Source organism: Crinia signifera, chromosome 1 (assembly GCF_055691185.1).
Source record: "Crinia signifera chromosome 1, ASM5569118v1, whole genome shotgun sequence".
Taxonomy (NCBI): Eukaryota; Metazoa; Chordata; class Amphibia; order Anura; family Myobatrachidae; genus Crinia; species Crinia signifera.
Window position 1 is genome coordinate 384,995,196 of NC_139217.1, and position 20,295 is coordinate 385,015,490.

Here is a 20,295-nt window from a genome sequence, read left to right on the forward strand (position 1 = left end):
AATAATGTAGACAAATGATGGGTAAAATGGTGGTGAAGTAAAAGAGGAAGAAAGGTGAGAAAAGACAAAGGCAGAGGGCCAGATGTATCAAGCTTTAAAAATTGATCAAATGGAGAGTGATAACCAGTTCCAGTCATTTTTAAGTTTGGGTCCAGTCTCTTTGCAGCTGTGAGCATAGCAGATACACCAGAAAGGGAGAATGAGTTATACAATTAATGTAGGGTTACGTGTGGCGGCAGCTTTTACCAACATGGTTGGACACATTAGATCACATGACCCTACATTATTTCCAGACAACTGCACATCTGAGTTCCAACTTTATTTGACCTAATCAGAATACACTGAAGTATTTTGTCACAAGACCAATGAATTTACAAGATAGATGTACAACTCTTGGGTGTGTGGTCATGCTTTAATATACGCATGGGAGCTTGTACACCGATTCATATATAAGATTTATTCAGGATGTCTAAAACGAAGCTATAATCTGCTCAGGCTTTTATGATGTTAAACTTTAGCCCAAATCCTGTCACCTGGGAACAATTATATCCTTGCCAAGGTGAGACTTTGTACATAAGCCACCCGCATCTGCATATCTAAGCATTTGATGCTGAGCAGTGGAACTACCTATGTGAAGCTGAATAAATATTTGCCATAATTGTTGGCTATTAGATAGTGGATCTGTTATTTGTTTAGTTCTGCTAAATGAAAGGAAAGAGTGTATTGATGCACTGCATACAGCAAATGGAGACGAGCTGATGACAGACAGATCTTATGTCTTATTCATGACCTAGTAATAGTGATCAAGGGTCCCAATAAATGTTTATATATGCTTTATCAGGGCTTTTTAACAATGCTGCCCTAGCGAATTGCTTTCCCATTGAAAAGTCTTTCACCGCCTGCTTAACCTGCTGAGGGCTTTCTCACCCCTGTGCTAAGGCAATTTTATGACATTGCCTTAGCACATCATTATATATTTTTTTTATATATATTTTTTTTTTTTCCAGATCACTTGAATTTTCAGAAAATGCTATTTGTCTTCTTGTTTATCCTAATCCATCACGCTATTTAAGCAAAATGGTGAAAAAAGTGTGTTGTTTTTTTTTTTATTGAAATGTCAAGAAAGTGAAGCAAAATAAAACCTATTGTATAAACACCACAAACATATTTTGGTCCTTGCAAAGTGAAAAAGAAAAATTGGGAAGAGTCTCAGGTGATTTCCCTGATGTTGTGCTGCCTACCCTTATCAGATGGGGACTGTTCTCCTAAGTCCCCGAGAGATTCAATTGAAAAAGATACTTTTGGTAAAGGAAATGGCGCTACAATATGTTAATCATAGATTTTATTCGGATACTTATCTTTTAGGTTGATGTTAGTGCTCCTCTTTCTTTAATATATTGTTTTTGTACTGGTTTCAATAATTCTCTCGTTGAATATGTGGAGACAAGGAAAAGGGGGAGAGGACATTTAGGGAGGGGGAATTCTTCTGTGTGGGAAATCCACCTGTATAAGTGGAATGCACAGCAAGTCTGTGGAACAAACTTCCGTTTCCTGGTCTGCGTATCAACAGCTGATCAAATGAAATGCACTCAAACTCTTAAGCGATCGAATAGAGACGCTTTTGTGTACTAAGCGCCAACTGGCGAGGCCACTTTATTAAGTGGGCTGTATTCGATGGCTTAAGAGTTTGAGTGTATTTCTTTTGATCAGCTGTTGATACACAGACCAGGAAACGGAAGTTTGTTCCAATTTGTTGGTTCTTGTTTTGGCATTCATTCACCATTCTGGAATTGCAAGCAGCAGGATTCTATGGGCCTGATTCAGAGTTGAACACTGATCAATGAATTTACAAATCGAGCGATTATCGAATGACTGCGCATGCATTCCTTATGCGTGATGTCAGCGCCGGTCGCAACCAGCTTGTCTCAGTCACATATCCTTTTCAAAATCATTCTATACTGCGATATTTGTGCACAATATGAGTTTTTATGTACAACGTGAGTTTTGACATCAAATGAAATGACACTGTAAAATAATAATACCTTTGGCAAAGTATTACTATATGTACATATATATATATATAAAAAACTGAAAGTCATCTGCATTTATTTATTTGTAGATCTTCTTTTAGATGGTTCTGAGGGCCAGTGTTATACTGCCGATGATATAAATCACATTTGCGTTTCATTAAACAGGAAATCCCTAATATGCGGTCCACCGACCCGGATATACACGACATAATGATTACTGTCCCTTTAAGCAATATTACTACGTTAAGGACTTCCGTCCACCAAAAAGATCACTAAGATCTGAGGTAAATACGCATATACACGGCGCCACTATGCGCCGGATATAGCTACATCCATACACTGAAAACGGAACGACACGCTACTTGGCGTGCGTTCCATTTGCCGGAAGTGATGCAAAAAATGCACTTCCGCTACCGGAGATGTATCTCGGCAGAATAACACAGGCTTTTATTTCAGGTATGTTTTATATCATGTTTTCAAAAAGTTAAAAATTAAGTAGGTCTGTCTCCACACAATATATAGATAATTTTATTATATGCGTTGTCTTAGTCTTTGAGTTTATTAAGTAATAATCACCTGGTCAGGTGTGTTATGTTAGATGTTTTAGAGGGTATTTAAACCCCACTAGCTGAATGAACCAGTCACCTTGAAAAAGCTGCCCCATGACAGCGAAACGCGTAGGTGCAACCTAAATGGGACTCTGATCACCAGCACCCCTTTTTACACTACTTGGAGTTGGAAAACCAGCAAATACATCCTTTACTTGGGACACTCGTTTTACAAAATCCAGCTGACCAGCCCACAACCACTATCCGAGGCAAAGCAACATCGTGGAGGCACGCCACCTCCTAAAAGAAGCCCGGGAACCATTCTGTGGAGTACAAGCGGCAACGGTCCTCGAGTGTTTTCCACAAAGCAATTTGGATTACAATAATATTCATCCAGGACTACCACATCCTGATGGGATAATTCCCTAAAGAGTCCTATCTACACCTCTCCAAGGATTTGGGTGACTATTGTATCATTGTCCCAATTTTTAATCCCATTTTTTATCTAATTTTATATTTTTTGCAATATGGCTAAATAAATGTATTTTCTATTATATATTCACACCTGACCATTTTATATTCATTTATATTCATTTATTTAAATTTATTTTTATTTTAGCGCAATCACCCACCTTTTGCTCTCTTGTTTATTGTATTGGAGGTGACGCCCCCAATTTTAGATTGCTGCTGCAAGCCAAGCACACTCATATTGAAGCGCCTTAAACAATTGATATAGATTTCTATATCTTCTCCTTTTTTGTCTCAGTCACAGATTTGTGGAAGGGTCAGACTTTTACTCACATTTGCACAGACTGTAAAAATCATTTGATGGTTCGTAAATTGTGTATGGATTTGCAAGTGGATAGGGAATAGCGATCCATTTGCAATTCTCTCTCAGATTTACAGGGGGTTTTGTTTCTGTAAGGGGGACTATTTACTCACAGTCCTCAGCAATCAGGTCTGACTCAGGACCTTGGTATGAGCAGGTTTTTACAAAAACAACTGAAAATGATAATACATTTCTTTCTTTTTTTTTTTTTTTTTTTTTTTAAATAATTTTTATTTGGTTTTTCAAGTTTATATAGTTGAACAGATACTTTTACAATTATATATACATAGCAAAATTGGTTGCATATAAAAATGTTAAACCCCGATTAGGGCACAAGAGATAATATAGTAAAATATAAACGTTTCCTAAATCTCTCCCCCCAGTGGCCTGCCCTCCATTGGGGGCCCCCGAGTGGAGCGAACCAAGAACAAAGAAGCACCCAGATTCCTGAGAACCTTAGGGATTTGCCAGGATAATGTCCAGTGTCCTTTGCGTCACTTATTGTAGCGAGTCTTTCGCTAAGCCGTTAACTGCCGAAAGGTATTAACACATGCTGTAATATGTAATATTATGTATACTCTGCAAACAGTATTTTCAATAATAAACCTAATAAAGTTATATGAAATGAACCAGTTGTTAAATTTTCTGTTAACTGGGGGGGGGAAAAGGGAGGAGAAAGAGGTAGGAGGGTTGGGAGTGAGGGGGGGGGGAGGGGGGGGGGGGAGTGGAGGGACATGGGATTGAGATTAAGCGCTTCTGATTATGTCACTTCATTCGATGTTTTACTAACAGATTTCCAGTATTACATGAAACTGTGGGAGGTTTGTGTCATTATATATATATTAGTCAGTCCCAGGCGATGTGTTCACTGGTAGAGTAAGCTGGCGATAAGTATTCCACGTTGTTGAGTCAAATATGGACATAATTTGATTTTGTTGGGTTGAGTCTAGCACCTCAATGTATGGTCCCCACTTTTTATAGAAACGTAAACCACCTTCTTCTATATTAGACATAGTAGATTGCCTTTCCAAGTATAAGGTTTTAAGAAGATGGGTGCGTATTGTGTCGATCCTGGGTGCAGACCCGACAGTCCAGTTGGTTAAAATTAATTTCTTACCTATCGTAAGGATTAAGCACAGCAAGGGCGTTAGGAGTTTCTGTTTACCTTTAAGGTGCCAGATAGAAAAATTTAGCATTAGAATTGGTAATGGGTCAAAAATTAGGTGAAGTTTGAAGGTGTTGTTAATGAAGTTCAGTAGCTTATTCCAAAACTTTTTAATTTTTGGACAAAACCAGAAGCAATGAATAAATAATGCTACTGAGGCACCACATTTTGGGCATTTTGAGGAGGCATCTGGCACTATGTGGGCCCGTTGGCCTGGCGAGATGTAGGCCTTGTGTAAAAAGCGTATGTGTGTCTCCTGTAGCCTCGCAGAGTGCAAGAATTTGAGGGTATTGGTAAGATCCCAATGTATGTCTTTGAGCACCAGCGGTTTGCCCAAGTCCGATTCCCAGGTCGACACTCCACGCGCCCAGAGCTTGTTGGGGCATAAAGACAAGAAATCCCAATACAATAAGTTAATTTTGTATGGAGCTAGAGAGATCTTGGCGGTTAAAGAGGTAAGTGGGTCTAAAGAGAGTGAGGTGTCAAATGGGGGGGGTAGCGACTGTACATAATGCCTTAGTTGCAAATACATGAAAAGATCTGAATTGGAGATTTGATATTTCTCAACCAGAGAGTTAAGAGATAAAATGGTGCCCCCTGGGTCGAAGACATCCCTGACAGCTATGATACCTTTTCTTTTCCATGTAGTGAACCTTGAGTTGGTTTGTGCTGCTGGAAAACAAGGGTTACCACAGAATTGTAGGAACCTAGAGTGAGACGGATTCCTTTTTAATAGTATATTACCAGACCACCATGCCATATATGTATGCCAGAACAGTGGGTGTATTTTCGCCTCCGGAGGAAGCATGGCTTTGGGTGTGTGTAAAAGAGCCGCCAATGAGTAGGGGTGCATTGATTTTTGTTCTAATTCTAAATTGGTGTATGTTGATGTGCCCAGGAGCCAATCCCAGACATACCTAAATGCTGTGGCCTTCGAGAAGGCTTTAACATCAGGAATTGCCATGCCCCCCTCACTTTTTTTTAGTTTCAATTTGGATAGTGATATCCTAGATTTCTTTCCCCTCCAGAGGAACTTGGAAAACATTCTCTCACAACGTTTAACATCAGCTGCTGTAGGGTACATTGGGAGCATCTGTATAACATAGGATAGTTTTGGGAAAATAATACTTTTCAAAACTGCTGCTCTACCTTGTAGGGAGATTGGCATATTAATCCATGATTGGAGAAGTGTGTTTATTTTGGTGAATACAGGGGTGTAGTTGAGGTGATATAGTCTACCTATCTCTGAGGGCAGCTGAACTCCCAGGTATTTCAGTGAAGGGCTATTAAGTTTGAATTTAGAGACTGCAGGTGGGGGTGGGGAAGCTATAAGGCGGGCTGCAGGTTTGTTTAGAGGGAGAAGTTCTGACTTATCAGCATTTATTTTGTATCCCGCGAAGGAGCCGAATTCATCTATTTGTTTCATTATGGCCGGAATGGAAGTCAGGGGATCACTAACAAAAAAGGAGCATATCATCCGCGAATAACGCGAGTTTTAATTCCTTTGTGGCAACCGATATACCCGAGAATTCAGATAGTCCCCTCAGGGCCACTGCCAGAGGCTCAATGGCAAGCGCAAAAAGGAGTGGGGACAAGGGGCACCCCTGCCGCGTTCCTCTGGATAGTTGTATAGGGTTCGATAGATATCCATTACAGATAAGCCTGGAGGTAGAACCAGTGTAGAGGGATTTAATTATATGAATTAAGTTTGAAGGGAAGTTAAATTTTGTAAGTGTGAGGAAGATATGGTCCCAAGAGACCATATCAAATGCCTTTTCGGCGTCTACTGCAAGTAAGTAGGAGGCATCCATGTCCTCGTGGGTGGCTATCCAATGCATGGTTGATAACACTTTTCTAATATTAGATGTGGAGTGCCTACCTACTATGAATCCTGTTTGATCCGTATTCACTATATTGGGGAGGAGGAATTTGATACGATTGGAAAGTATGGAAGTAAACAATTTGTAATCCACATTTAAAAGGGATATAGGCCTGTATGAGCCTGGCAAATGCGGATCTCGGCCTGGTTTGGGAATAAGACGGATGATAGCATCGTTAAAGTATTTCGGGACACTTCCAGAACTAATGATGGCATTAAATGCTTTAGTAAGTTGAGGTTTTATTCTGGGTAGGAGGACTTTAAAGAATTCCCCTGACAAGCCATCCGGGCCGGGGGATTTTAGTGGTTTTAATTTTTTGATAGCCTCTTCTACTTCTTGGGGTTCAATGGGGGCGCCTAGGAGGGTGGTTTTATCTTGAGCTAGCTGCGGAAGGGATATAGTGTCCCAGAATGCCCGTTCATTAACTAGGTTACGAGGGGGTTGTGAATATATTTCAGCATAAAAGGAGGATAATAGTTCAGCTATGTCCGAGCCAGACCCTGCCAGGGTACCATCCGATTTTTTGATTTTTTGAATAATAGTTGGTGGAGCATTAGCTTTCAGTAAGCTGGATAAGAGGCGGCCAGTTTTGTTGCCGAATTTATGGAATCGGTGGTCCCTATAAAAAGAGTGTCTGTCTACCATAGCTGAAAGGAGGGCGTCAAAACTATCTTTTGCTGTAGTGTATGATAGTTTATTTCGGGGGGTTGGGGCTTGTTTATACGTTTGGTATGTTTTTGTTAATGGAAATAACTGGGTGAAGTGTCACAGGCAGTTTTGTGAGAGAGAAAAGTCAATATAAGAATTTGGTGGTAAACCAACATGCGACCTTTTAACAAGAGGAATATTATAGGGTTCTAGGTTGGTGGTGCTCCCAAAGGATTCAGCAAGATAACTGAATTAAATTAGATGTCTTAGAAGAGACGTAGGAAGAACGAAAGGGTTTTTGGGGCACACTTGAAATATTAAGATAGTGAAAAGATGGTGTACAAATGTGTGACATAAAATCTAACCTTTATTGATTACACTTAAAATACATACAAGCACACGTCAATTGATACGAAAAACAGTTTTAAAATACAAATCGGCATGTGAATTAAACTGTGAAATTTATTTTATAATAGTAAATACACAATGCAAAAAACGAAATTGTAATACAATAACCGTCAAGTGGGCGAAAATGATTTGACAGGGAATTTACCAGACCGTAAATAATTTGAGCAAGGCAAATTTAACACAAGATAGTGATACCATGTACATAAATGGTGCAGAGGTTCATAATATTTCAATAATAAGTATTCTTGCTTCAGACCCTCCTTGAATGGTATACATCAAATGATGGACCCGAATGTATTGATAAGGGTAGCAGGTTTACATTGCTATTGTTGGATTAAAGGGTAAAGAAAAAGAGAGATATGCTCTTCGTATGCATTCGCCACTTCTGCTGTCTGAGTGTGTGATACAGCACTGGATATTCCCTGATGGTCTCCCAAGAGGTACTGATCCAGCCAGTCGCTGCTTAGCTGCTGAGTTCGGATGGGATCAGGCGGCCCAACGAAGTATGGCTGTATATGGCATCAGATGAGAGAGCCTCAAATGGAACTAGGAGCCAGTAATCACTTCTGCTTTTCCCCGGTGTCACTCAGGAGAATGAGAGAGTGAACGAGTCCAGATGAAAGATGATATTAGTTTAGAATGAAAAAGATGAAAAAGGAAAAAAGGGGGGAGGGAAGAAAGGGGGTATATGCTCCCAGAGTAACAGTATATGTGCCCACTGCAGGATTTTAATGGATTCGTGGTCACTGAGCCAGTAATGGGAAATACTGTGCACAATGCCACATGCAGGGGTGAGTAAGGTCTTTATAAATCTTGAATTCTTGTATGTGCAAGATAGATCAATTTATCAGCAACATACATAACGGCATGTGGCTCTAAGCATGTATTTGAAACAATATATCAGAACATATTGATTGAGGACACCAGAAAATGATACCAATTGTCAGAGTGAAAAGACAAGAATTATCAGTTCAACAAAATACAATTATAAAGCAATGGTTTTAAGGGTCTTGATTAGAGCTGTTAGCAATTATTAAAGACAGGGAGGTTGTACTTCCAGTGTTAATTGGTTAGTTACTGCTACATTAATGGTAACAACAATAGAGCAAGGTAGTGATTACCCGATAGACGTTTCTGCAGTGGCTCTCCCCTACTTAGTGGCAGAGCAATTTGCACGTGAACAACTTATCAAACCAACAATAGTAAGCAGAGAGGTTTAGCCTGAATATAACAATAGACGCTCAGTTGCTAATATAGCGGACACCTAATTATAGCGTGCCCCCATATGGTAGAGCGCAAACGTCCCGCTCAGTAGCGGTACTAGTATGTGCACGCACCAGACACAGAGTCTGTGCATGAACGGCAATCTGTGTATTTAGATGCAGATTACCTTTCCAGCGTGGCAGCGGGATCCAGGCACGGTAATATGGACCGTGCGGCGAGTGTCGCCCCCGTCTTAGCCGTAGCAGCCGCACTGCTCTGAGAGGGACTGAAGGAGGGCACCGAGTGGTTGGAGATTCCCTGACGTCAGGAGACACGTGTTTCGCCCCGATTGGGCTTGATCACAGTGACGTCACTGTGATCAAGCCCAATCGGGGCGAAACACGTGTCTCCTGACGTCAGGGAATCTCCAACCACTCGGTGCCCTCCTTCAGTCCCTCTCAGAGCAGTGCGGCTGCTACGGCTAAGACGGGGGCGACACTCGCCGCACGGTCCATATTACCGTGCCTGGATCCCGCTGCCACGCTGGAAAGGTAATCTGCATCTAAATACACAGATTGCCGTTCATGCACAGACTCTGTGTCTGGTGCGTGCACATACTAGTACCGCTACTGAGCGGGACGTTTGCGCTCTACCATATGGGGGCACGCTATAATTAGGTGTCCGCTATATTAGCAACTGAGCGTCTATTGTTATATTCAGGCTAAACCTCTCTGCTTACTATTGTTGGTTTGATAAGTTGTTCACGTGCAAATTGCTCTGCCACTAAGTAGGGGAGAGCCACTGCAGAAACGTCTATCGGGTAATCACTACCTTGCTCTATTGTTGTTACCATTAATGTAGCAGTAACTAACCAATTAACACTGGAAGTACAACCTCCCTGTCTTTAATAATTGCTAACAGCTCTAATCAAGACCCTTAAAACCATTGCTTTATAATTGTATTTTGTTGAACTGATAATTCTTGTCTTTTCACTCTGACAATTGGTATCATTTTCTGGTGTCCTCAATCAATATGTTCTGATATATTGTTTCAAATACATGCTTAGAGCCACATGCCGTTATGTATGTTGCTGATAAATTGATCTATCTTGCACATACAAGAATTCAAGATTTATAAAGACCTTACTCACCCCTGCATGTGGCATTGTGCACAGTATTTCCCATTACTGGCTCAGTGACCACGAATCCATTAAAATCCTGCAGTGGGCACATATACTGTTACTCTGGGAGCATATACCCCCTTTCTTCCCTCCCCCCTTTTTTCCTTTTTCATCTTTTTCATTCTAAACTAATATCATCTTTCATCTGGACTCGTTCACTCTCTCATTCTCCTGAGTGACACCGGGGAAAAGCAGAAGTGATTACTGGCTCCTAGTTCCATTTGAGGCTCTCTCATCTGATGCCATATACAGCCATACTTCGTTGGGCCGCCTGATCCCATCCGAACTCAGCAGCTAAGCAGCGACTGGCTGGATCAGTACCTCTTGGGAGACCATCAGGGAATATCCAGTGCTGTATCACACACTCAGACAGCAGAAGTGGCGAATGCATACGAAGAGCATATCTCTCTTTTTCTTTACCCTTTAATCCAACAATAGCAATGTAAACCTGCTACCCTTATCAATACATTCGGGTCCATCATTTGATGTATACCATTCAAGGAGGGTCTGAAGCAAGAATACTTATTATTGAAATATTATGAACCTCTGCACCATTTATGTACATGGTATCACTATCTTGTGTTAAATTTGCCTTGCTCAAATTATTTACGGTCTGGTAAATTCCCTGTCAAATCATTTTCGCCCACTTGACGGTTATTGTATTACAATTTCGTTTTTTGCATTGTGTATTTACTATTATAAAATAAATTTCACAGTTTAATTCACATGCCGATTTGTATTTTAAAACTGTTTTTCGTATCAATTGACGTGTGCTTGTATGTATTTTAAGTGTAATCAATAAAGGTTAGATTTTATGTCACACATTTGTACACCATCTTTTCACTATCTTAATATTTCAAGTGTGCCCCAAAAACCCTTTCGTTCTTCCTACGTCTCTTCTAAGACATCTAATTTAATTATGTTTTTGTTAAGTCAGATTGGAGGGTCTTGTATCTGGTTACCGATTCCCTTTTATGTTTTGAGACATATTGGATGATTCGTCCTCTGATGACAGCTTTCGCCGTCTGCCAAAATAAGGCTGGGTTATCATCCAGGGTTTCTAAATTATCCATTTTATATTCCTCCCAAAACGTGTCTAGTTTATTTCTAAAGTCAATGGAAGAGGTGAGGTGAGAGGGGAATCTCCATAGACGGTATGTGCCTATGTCTAATGAGAGGGATAAGGAGAACCATATGAGGGAGTGATCAGAAAGACACATGGGTTCTATTTGGGCTTCAATACAGTTAGGCAGCATACCCTCAGAAACAAGCAGATAATCTATCCGGGATAATGTCCCATGTGCTGCCGACTGACAGGTAAAATCCCGGTCAGTAGGGTGCAGTGCTCTCCAGGTATCTATGAGGGCAAGCTGCTCTGCCAGAAAGGGAATTCCTATTTTTGGTGGTTTTCTGGATGTTGATTTGGAGTTCGTGTCGAGATATGCGGATGATATGACATTAAAGTCACCCCCCAATATTACTTGATGAGGCATATATTGAGCCAGAATTGTAAGAATATGCTGGAAAAAATTTTTCGGGTTCGCATTGGGGGCATATACATTCATAATAATATATCTAATAGAGTGTATTTTTAAATCTAATAAGACATATCGCCCTTCTGGGTCTACTAATGTTTTAGAAATCTCCACTGGGAGGCGTTTTCTAGCTAAAACAGTCACCCCTCTGGCTTTTGATGTATAAGGAGCTGATGCCAAAACGCGCCAGCCCAGTATGTTCATTTTGGCATATTCGGGTTCGAGTAGGTGTGTCTCTTGTAACATTACCACATCTATTGCATTTTTGTTTAGATACATTAACAATTTTTTTCTTTTTACTGGTGAATGTATGCCGCCCACACTCCATGAAGCAACTTTGATCATAGACATAACATCCGGTAGTTGACACTAATATCTAGTATCAGAAGCACATTACATATAACAAAATGAGGAAGCAAGGGGGGGTTGGAGATAAGGGGATAGGGAGTGTATCGAACAAAACCATACCATAAATTACTCTTTGAAGAACTCCCAACTTTTCTAATCTCTAAGTGGCTTCCCAGTGTGCTGGGAATTAATCACAATACACAAAATATATCAATACAACCTTGGCGGTGGCTCCGCATCTGCCCCGCCGCAACAATAATTAGAACAATAAACAATTTTGTCCAAGAGCAATCCAGGCCTGGATCGCCCTTGTACCTTAGCACTTTTTCGTTGTGCACCTGTACACGTGCACTTGGAATATAAAATGCCTCAGCCCTTCTTCTTTGTGACATAGTTGAGACCAGTCGTATAGAACAGTTAGTCTCAGCGTCAGAGTCACAGTTAGTGGCACATTTAGATCCCTGAATGTGTCAACAAGAGAGTACACCTTTCCTTAGTATTCCTTGTATGTAGGAATAGGATTGTTGATTCCAAAACATGGTGTCGGAGATAGCAATTAGATTATATTTTCCACTAGGTGATTCAGGTGTGGGGTGAGGTTGGACCCTCAGTAATTTTGGACTTTGTAGCCTTTTGCAGTCTAATGCCCAAAAATGTCCGTAACCAAATGATTAGAACATCTGTGGTGCGTCATTATTATCGGTCATCTGGTGGATGCTAGGCAGTGTCTTATTCATTTTCTTCAGCCTGAAGCTGCAGGTTCTGTTCTTGTATGTATGCCTCAGCATCACCAGAGTTGGTGAAATCTTTAAATGTAGATCCCATAAAAATCCGGAGTCGAGCCGGGTATAGAAGGGCAAATTTCCTCCCAGATTGGGCCAGAGTGGTACATGCAGGTTGGAATGCTTTTCTTGCCCGTGTGAGTTCAGGGGAGTAGTCCTGAAAAATTAGCAACTTGGCATCATTCCACCGCAGATCTCTCTTACGGCGCGATGCTGCCCATATCGCCTCTTTATGGACGTAGTTAAGGCATTTAAACAGGACTACTCTTGGTTTGGCGCCATTGGATTCTGATGCCCGACCCGTCCTGTGTGCTCGTTCGATAACAAGGTCGTTGCAAACATCATTTATTTCTAGGAGCTCCGGGAGTGTCTGCCGTAGAAACATATAAAGGGCTGGGCCTTTAACTGTTTCAGGAATACCTACAACCCGTAGGTTGTTCCTACGTGATCTGTTTTCCAGGTCGTCTAGTTTAGCCCAGACCTGGACTTCAGATTTATGCAGGGCAGCTGTGGTCTCTTGTAGTTCAGAAACTATTTTAAAGTTCTCCCCTGCTATATGCTCTACATGGGATACCCTCTTGTTCAATTGTTTGTGCTGGCTTTTAATGTCAGCCACAGCTTGCTGCAGCGCTGCAGCGTTTGCTTGTGCCTGTTCTGTCAGCATGGGTTGTACTGTTTCTCTAATAGCCTGTACAATATCTTCGTAGGTGAGAGCTTGGTTAGGAGGGATTTTGCGCTCTGAATGGGGAGCTTTGTGTGTCCCTTGTGAGAGAGGGGGATTGGTATGTACCTGCGGGAGCGTGATGGTCGCGTCCCATGGGTCTCTGTAAGGTTCAGCCGCCATCTTTGATGTCTGAGCGCGGTCTCCGTCTTTGGTGCCGCGCTGCTGTTTGCTCGCCATTCTGGGTTCCAAACTGCGTCTGCAGGCTTCCCAGCGTTGTGGTGAGGGTCGTGCTGCTGCTGGTGCAAGGTAGGGTGAGCCTTCAGGCTCTAGCAGGGTAATTGCGGCGGGTTGGGTACGGAGCTGCGGGGAGACGCGTCCTACATCCGCCGCACCGGCCCATTTCTTTCTTAATTATACCCTAATCATGTATTGCATTTAATGAGGAGATACATTTTTTATTTGTCAATATATGAGGGAGGTTTGGGATTTAGATTCCCAAATAATAACTACTAAGGAGGTATGTCGTTTTAATGAAAATACTCCAATTTATCACCAATTTATCATTATACCAGGCATAATACATCTGCCTCAGTCTTTGAAAAATAGAACTTAATTGAAGCTTGTTACAGTAGGTGGAGATTGGTTAATATCTATCTCTCTCTCTTTTATACTCAACAACAAACAGAATGGCAGTATGCCACCTGCGCCTCAGTGACTGCAGCTGCGGAACACTTAGGGGTACCATTTACTTAGAATCCACGTAAAAAAAACAAAAGTTCCCACTACCACTGTCCCTTTTATGTCTCTCAAAACTTTCATAATTTCTCCCCTTTATTCCTCGTACATTCTTTGAAATCCCTTCTCTGGGACCGGCTCCACTGAAATCTAGGACCTCCCATATGTATTTTGTGCCAGTGGAGAAAAATCCCCCCCCCCCCCACTTTGTGCAGATGATGATGTTTTGTCCGTACGTCCGTCCATCCATCCATCCATCCATCCATCCATCCATCTCCCCCTCTATGCCCCCATATGGCACACTGTCTGTGGGAACTCTACCCCTCATTGGCCAAGCCCTCCCCCATCCATCAACTGTATGTCTATGTCTAGCTCTCTCCCTGACACAGTCTCTTTCTCTCTCTCCCCTGAAGAAGTCTCTTTTCCTCCCCTTGACAAAGTCTCTCTCCCTCTATGTCACTGACACACTGTCTTGCCCTGAGACCCTCTCTATTCCATGTCTTTCCTCCTTTCTCTTCTTGACATCTTTCTCTCCCTCTCTCCTTGACACCTTGTATCTCTCCCTCTTTCTTTACTTTATTCTTTTGCTCCTATCTTTCTCCCTCCCTGGCATTCTCTTTCTCACATCTACTTGCACCCCTCCCTTTCCCAAGGCAGAAGCAAGAGACCTCCTCCCCCTTTCTCTCAGAAACCTTATTTCTCTTGCTTTCTTTCTCCAATTCCCTCTTTTTCCATGAAGCACTCTTTTACCCTGACCACCCCTCTCTCTCTTCCTATCACATCTCGCTCTATTTTTATCTCTCTCTTTTTCCCCTGGCACCCTCTTTATCTCTCACTCCCTTCATTCGCGCCCCCCCCCCCCACCCCCACCCCATAAGGAGCATTGTAGTGACAGCGATAGGGGGGCTCTTTCCAAAATTTGCTATGGGGCCCTTAAAATTCTAGTTACGCCCCTGTTTGTAAGTACGAGGATTCTATTTTGAAGACACCATCTTATCACATGATGCAATCTAACAGAATTTTTAAATATTACAATTATATTAAGGATGTGTTTTACTTTATATAGTGGATAATAAGTTATTGTACATACATTGGTTGAGGTCATTTAAGACCATAAAAAAGCAGAATTGATATTTGGGACAGCTATGCCACTGTGCTACCCTCCCAATTCATTTTCAATACAGTATTAGAGTGTCTTAATACTAGATGTATTGTAGAACAGGGGTGTCAAACTCAAATTCATCGGGGGCCGCATCAGCAGTTTGGTCACCCTCAAAGGGCCGGTTGTATTTGTAGGACTATGTGTCCACTCTTTGGGCCTTATTTTGGTTCATTCTTTCTGACAAAATCCTTCTTAGATGGGCAAAACCATGTGCACTGCAGGTGGGGCAGATGTAACATGTGCAGAGAGAATTAGATTTGGGTGGGGTTTTACTAAAGTGAGATCTATATTGCAGTGTAAAAATAAAGCAGTCAGTATTTTCCCTGCACAGAAACAAAATTACTCACCCAAATCTAATTCTCTCTGCACATGTTACATCTGCCCCCCCTGCAGTGCACATGGTTTTGTCCATCTAAGAAGGATTTTGTCAGAAAGAATGAACCAAAATAAGGCCCATAATTATCATAAATTATTGTCACTGCATTCAATTATTGTATACTCAGCAGTAGCATTTCCCTCCTGCTATTGCTGTGAACTGCAGTGCATTAGGGCACACGCTGCCTGCACAGGGGGGCAGCACTCAGTCTAAGGGCATATGTCCTGTTTATTATCATGGGACACAGCAATTAATGATGGGCTGCAATGTGCCAGTGCACACACACACACACACATAGGCAGAGAGTTTGACACTTACCCGCTCTGATGCGTCCACTCCAGTCTGAGCTGCTCCACCACCAAGGACACAGCTGCGCTATCACACAGGCGCATTTCCCCCTCCCTCCTGTGAGTAGCGCTCCTCGCACTATCTATCCAGGAGTGGGGGGCAGCGTGCTCCCGGTCACTGTGCAGTGCACACTCATTAGTAAGTGACCTGGAGCGCACAGCAGCAGCACCATTCACCACGACGGACCGGCTCTTTCCTCTCTCTGGCTCCTATACAGCAGGTGGGAGCGGAGGAGGGGTTGATGACCGGCGGCACTGAGCTAGAGGGCAGACCTTCTCTGGCTTGTAGGCTGCCGCGCATGTGCTGAAGAGGCGGATTTCTTGTTTAAAAAAAAAATCGAGAATAAAAGGTGAAGGCTGGCGGCGGCTGCGCGGGCCACATGAAGAGGTCTGGCGGGTCGGATTTGGCCCGCGGGCCTTGTGTTTGACACCCCTGTTGTAGAAGATAGATCCTCATACCACCCTTTTCTGACAGGGGGCAATTATTGTCTTTTTCTTCAATTTTTTTTACTATTGTTTCGAGTTTCAATGATTTTGGGGGGCAAAACTAGTGAAAAAAATATTAAGTATATTAATATAAGTTTATTTTTTTTTTAAATTGTTTTTATTGTTTTCAACATTAACATACATTAATAACATTCATATCCGATACCTTACACTCCCAAAAAAAAAAAAAAAAAAAAAGAGAACTACTCACAGGTACCAATCACGGATATGTTTTACATTTCCCATTGGCTAGAAACGGTCTCAATATTGCAGAGACAGCCATGCCCTGACTCTTCTGTCCAACTTCGAGGTGCCTTATATTATCTCCTTTGTTTACGTCGTGACCTTGAAGTGACCATAGTGCATCATGTGACTAAGAGACTTAAGCTCTAATACTTTGCTCAATTCAGCTAAAAATTAGACCCCTAAACTGGTCTAGACACTGTGTTTCGTGTTTATTATATATATAATAATAATAATGTGTGTAGTAATGTGTGAAAAAAAATAAAAAATAAAAGGGAAATCTGTAATCTGTGTGATTGTGTAAAAATATGATGTGTATATGTGTGTGTTCCGTGTGTCAGTGTCTGTGTGGGACCATCGATAAAATTAACTTATTATATTCACCTCCATATCTGAGTTGTTCTTACCCCGCTTATGCGGTTGCATGGTAGACTCCAGCCATTCTTGAAGCCGTTTCTGCCTTACAAAAGTACCAAAGAAAATAAAACCAAAAAAAAAAAAAAAAATGCATACATTGATTGCCTGAGTTTACCACCTTTTAAACTAATAACTTCTCACCCACCGCCTCTAACCTCCACGTCTACCAGTACCATATCTATTCTTGTTTAGCTTTATTATCCCAACCTATTAAGACTTTTTCCTTTATGGGACCTATATACAGTCAGGTAATTGACCATGCTCTCCAGCCCCAGGTATACACACCAAAAAGTACACAGAGGGGGAGAGCAACCCACGCCCACCGAAAAGTGGAGAGAATCCCCGCAGACCAGTACATACCATCTCCTCTTATCTCTTACTGTTCATCCAACCAGCGACCCCAATCTTTATAGAATTTGCTCATTGTCCCCCTGCACATATGAATATACTTTTCATGTTTTACAGTATAATCCATCAATGCTCTCCACTCCTCGTATACCGGACCAACCTCCGCCAACCAGGTCCTGGCAATTATAACTTTGGCCAAGGCACACGCATTATTAATAAAGGCCTTGTCCTCAGTAGAAATGTGCCCATTGCCATGCACATTTAACAAGCAGACTCTATTTGTCAAACACCCCTTGTTCACCCCCACTCCTACTAGTGTTTGTATCACCTTCTCCCAAAAACTTTGTACATTTGGGCACTCCCACACTAGATGATAGAATGAGCCTGGGAAGGATTTACATTTTGGACAGATTTCCGATGTTCTTCCACCGAATTTCATTAATCTAGTCATTGTCATATAGGCCCGATGCAATATAAACAGCTGGACCTGCTGGACTCTCACTGCATTTGTTGCTTTAGACACTGACAACATCGCCTTGATCCATTCATCCATTTCCAACAGTCCTATATCACCCTCCCATTTCACACGTAGATCATCTAGATCATCTCCTTCCCCCTGCAATAACCGATCATAAATTGTGGATATTCGCTTATTTTTCTTATCTGATCTAAGTATTTTCTTGAGTGGGGATGTCCCAAACCTTGGTGATTTATTGACAAAGTGGGTCCCCAGGGCATCCCTTAGCTGTAAATATCTGAAAAAATAGTTTGTGGGGATTGCATATTCTTCCTGTAATTGCTTAAAGGATTTAAATATATTATTGTGATACAGCTGACTTACAGCATTAATACCTTTGGAGCCCCATACTACCGCTACCTGAAGAGACTTCAGTTCTTTTATACCCTGTGAATCGTTAAGGGGATACTCTTCGTCTATTTCAGTAAACCCTACCATCTTATTCATCGCTCTCCAAATCTTCACTGCTTGGATTACTATAGGAGAATCATTTTTATGAATCCGTCCCTTCAATAATTTCTGCAGGGGTGTTGTCCCCTTCTCATACTGTGTAACCGCCATTACCACCACCTCGTTCTTGAATATGGGCCCTACCCAGTCCTCTAATAGTGTGCATTGGCTAGCCATATAATACCATTTAAGATTGGGCAGGGCTAAGCCCCCTTTATCTCTTTTTCTGGTCAAAATTTGCATTCTAATTTTCGAACGGGCATTATTCCATATGAACGAGACTAGTATACTGTTGATTTTCCGGAAAAAGGAGTCCGGAACGTATTCTGGCGACTGCTGTAGAGTATAGAGAAATTTCGGGAGTACCACCATTTTTATCAAATTTACCCTACCCGAAGTTGTCAGGGGGAGTTTACTCCAAACTTTTATTTTTTTCGAAAGGTAGCCCATCAGAGGATCTAAGTTTAATTTTCTATATTCACCAGGGACACGGGATATCCATACCCCCAGGTATTTGAACGTTTCCACCCACCTGAGAGGAGTACTGATTGTAGGGGAGTGAGAGTCACTTGTTTTAATTGAGAAAATACTGGACTTATTCCAGTTCACACTAAAACCTGAAAAACCGCCGAATTCTGTGATAACACTCATAACCGGCAATGCTGCCCTTGCACCATCGGCTAGGAATATTAGAAGATCGTCGGCATAGAGTGCCACCACATCCTCCGTATCCCCAATCTTGAATCCCTATATTTCGGGGTGTTGTCTCATAATAAACGCCAACGGCTCTATTGCCAAAGCAAATAGGACCGGCGAGAGCGGGCATCCTTGCCTTGTACCTCTATACAAGGAAAAAGGTTCTGAGATGTGTCCATTTATCGCCATCCTGGTCCTTGGGTCTGTATATAGTAGTTTTACCCACTTTATAAATCCTGGCCCAATTCCCATTGCCCCCATCACCTTCCAGAGGTAAGGCCACTCGATCGCGTCAAAAGCCTTGACCGTGTCTAGCGACATCACCACCGGGAGGGGATGGTCCGCATGTGGGGCCTGCAAATGTAGATACAACTTACGCAGGTTGACCAACGTCGACTTCCCCGGCATAAAGCCGGTTTGGTCTGTGTGGATCAACCTGTCCGTGTATCTATATAATCTAGTTGCCAATACTTTCGCCAGGATTTTTGCCTCTGTGGCTATTAAGGAGATTGGTCTATAAGACTCTAACAATAGTGAGCTTTTTTCTGCTTTCAGTAATACCACTATTTTTGCGTCAAGCATAGATTTAAGGAGATGATTATTTTCATATCCTGCATTAAAGGTCTCCAATAACCAGGGAGCCAACATTTCTGCATACTTCTTATATATTTCAGCTGGAATGCCGTCGAGCCCCGGGGATTTACCCCCTGTTATAGCCCCAATGGCCTCCCTCACTTCTGTTATATTAATAGGGGCCTCAAGCTGCATCATATCTTCATATACCAATTTTGGCAACGATATGTTTCTCACATACTCCCTTATTTCTGACTGGCTGCGGTTTATTCTGGATTCATAGATTACCCTAAAATACTCACAAAAGGTATTACTAATTTCATTACTCTCGCTTAATATTCTCCCAATTGGGTCTGTAATATTTATAATTGTATTAGATGGGCTATCGGTTTGTGCAAGATGGGCCAAGAACCTCCCCGATCTATCTGCCGTTGCATACAGTATCTAATCTGGGAGCTATGCAGCATCATTCTAGCATTTTCCTCCTTCACACAATTGACCCATCGCTCCTTTGCTTCAAGCCATTTTTTTTTCAACTCCACACTCTTTCCCACCATATAACCCTTTTCCCGAACATCGCACTCAACTTCTAGCTTGTGTATTTTAGCCTGACTTTCTCTCTTTAATTCACTAATACTTTTTTTTAAGTTCCCCCTCATATATGCTTTGAAACAATCCCATACATTATCAGCTGAAGCAGTGCCTCTATTTAACTCCCAATATTC

General features: G+C 41.9%; 2 pseudogenes; one reads left to right on the top strand and one right to left on the bottom strand.

The window, feature by feature from the left end:
• Nucleotides 1-7,908: 7,908 nt before the first annotated feature.
• On the bottom strand, nucleotides 7,909-8,025 carry LOC146039734 (5S ribosomal RNA; annotated as a pseudogene).
• Nucleotides 8,026-10,135: 2,110 nt separating this feature from the next.
• Nucleotides 10,136-10,252, top strand: LOC146039745 (5S ribosomal RNA; annotated as a pseudogene).
• The last annotated feature ends 10,043 nt before the right edge of the window (nucleotides 10,253-20,295 follow it).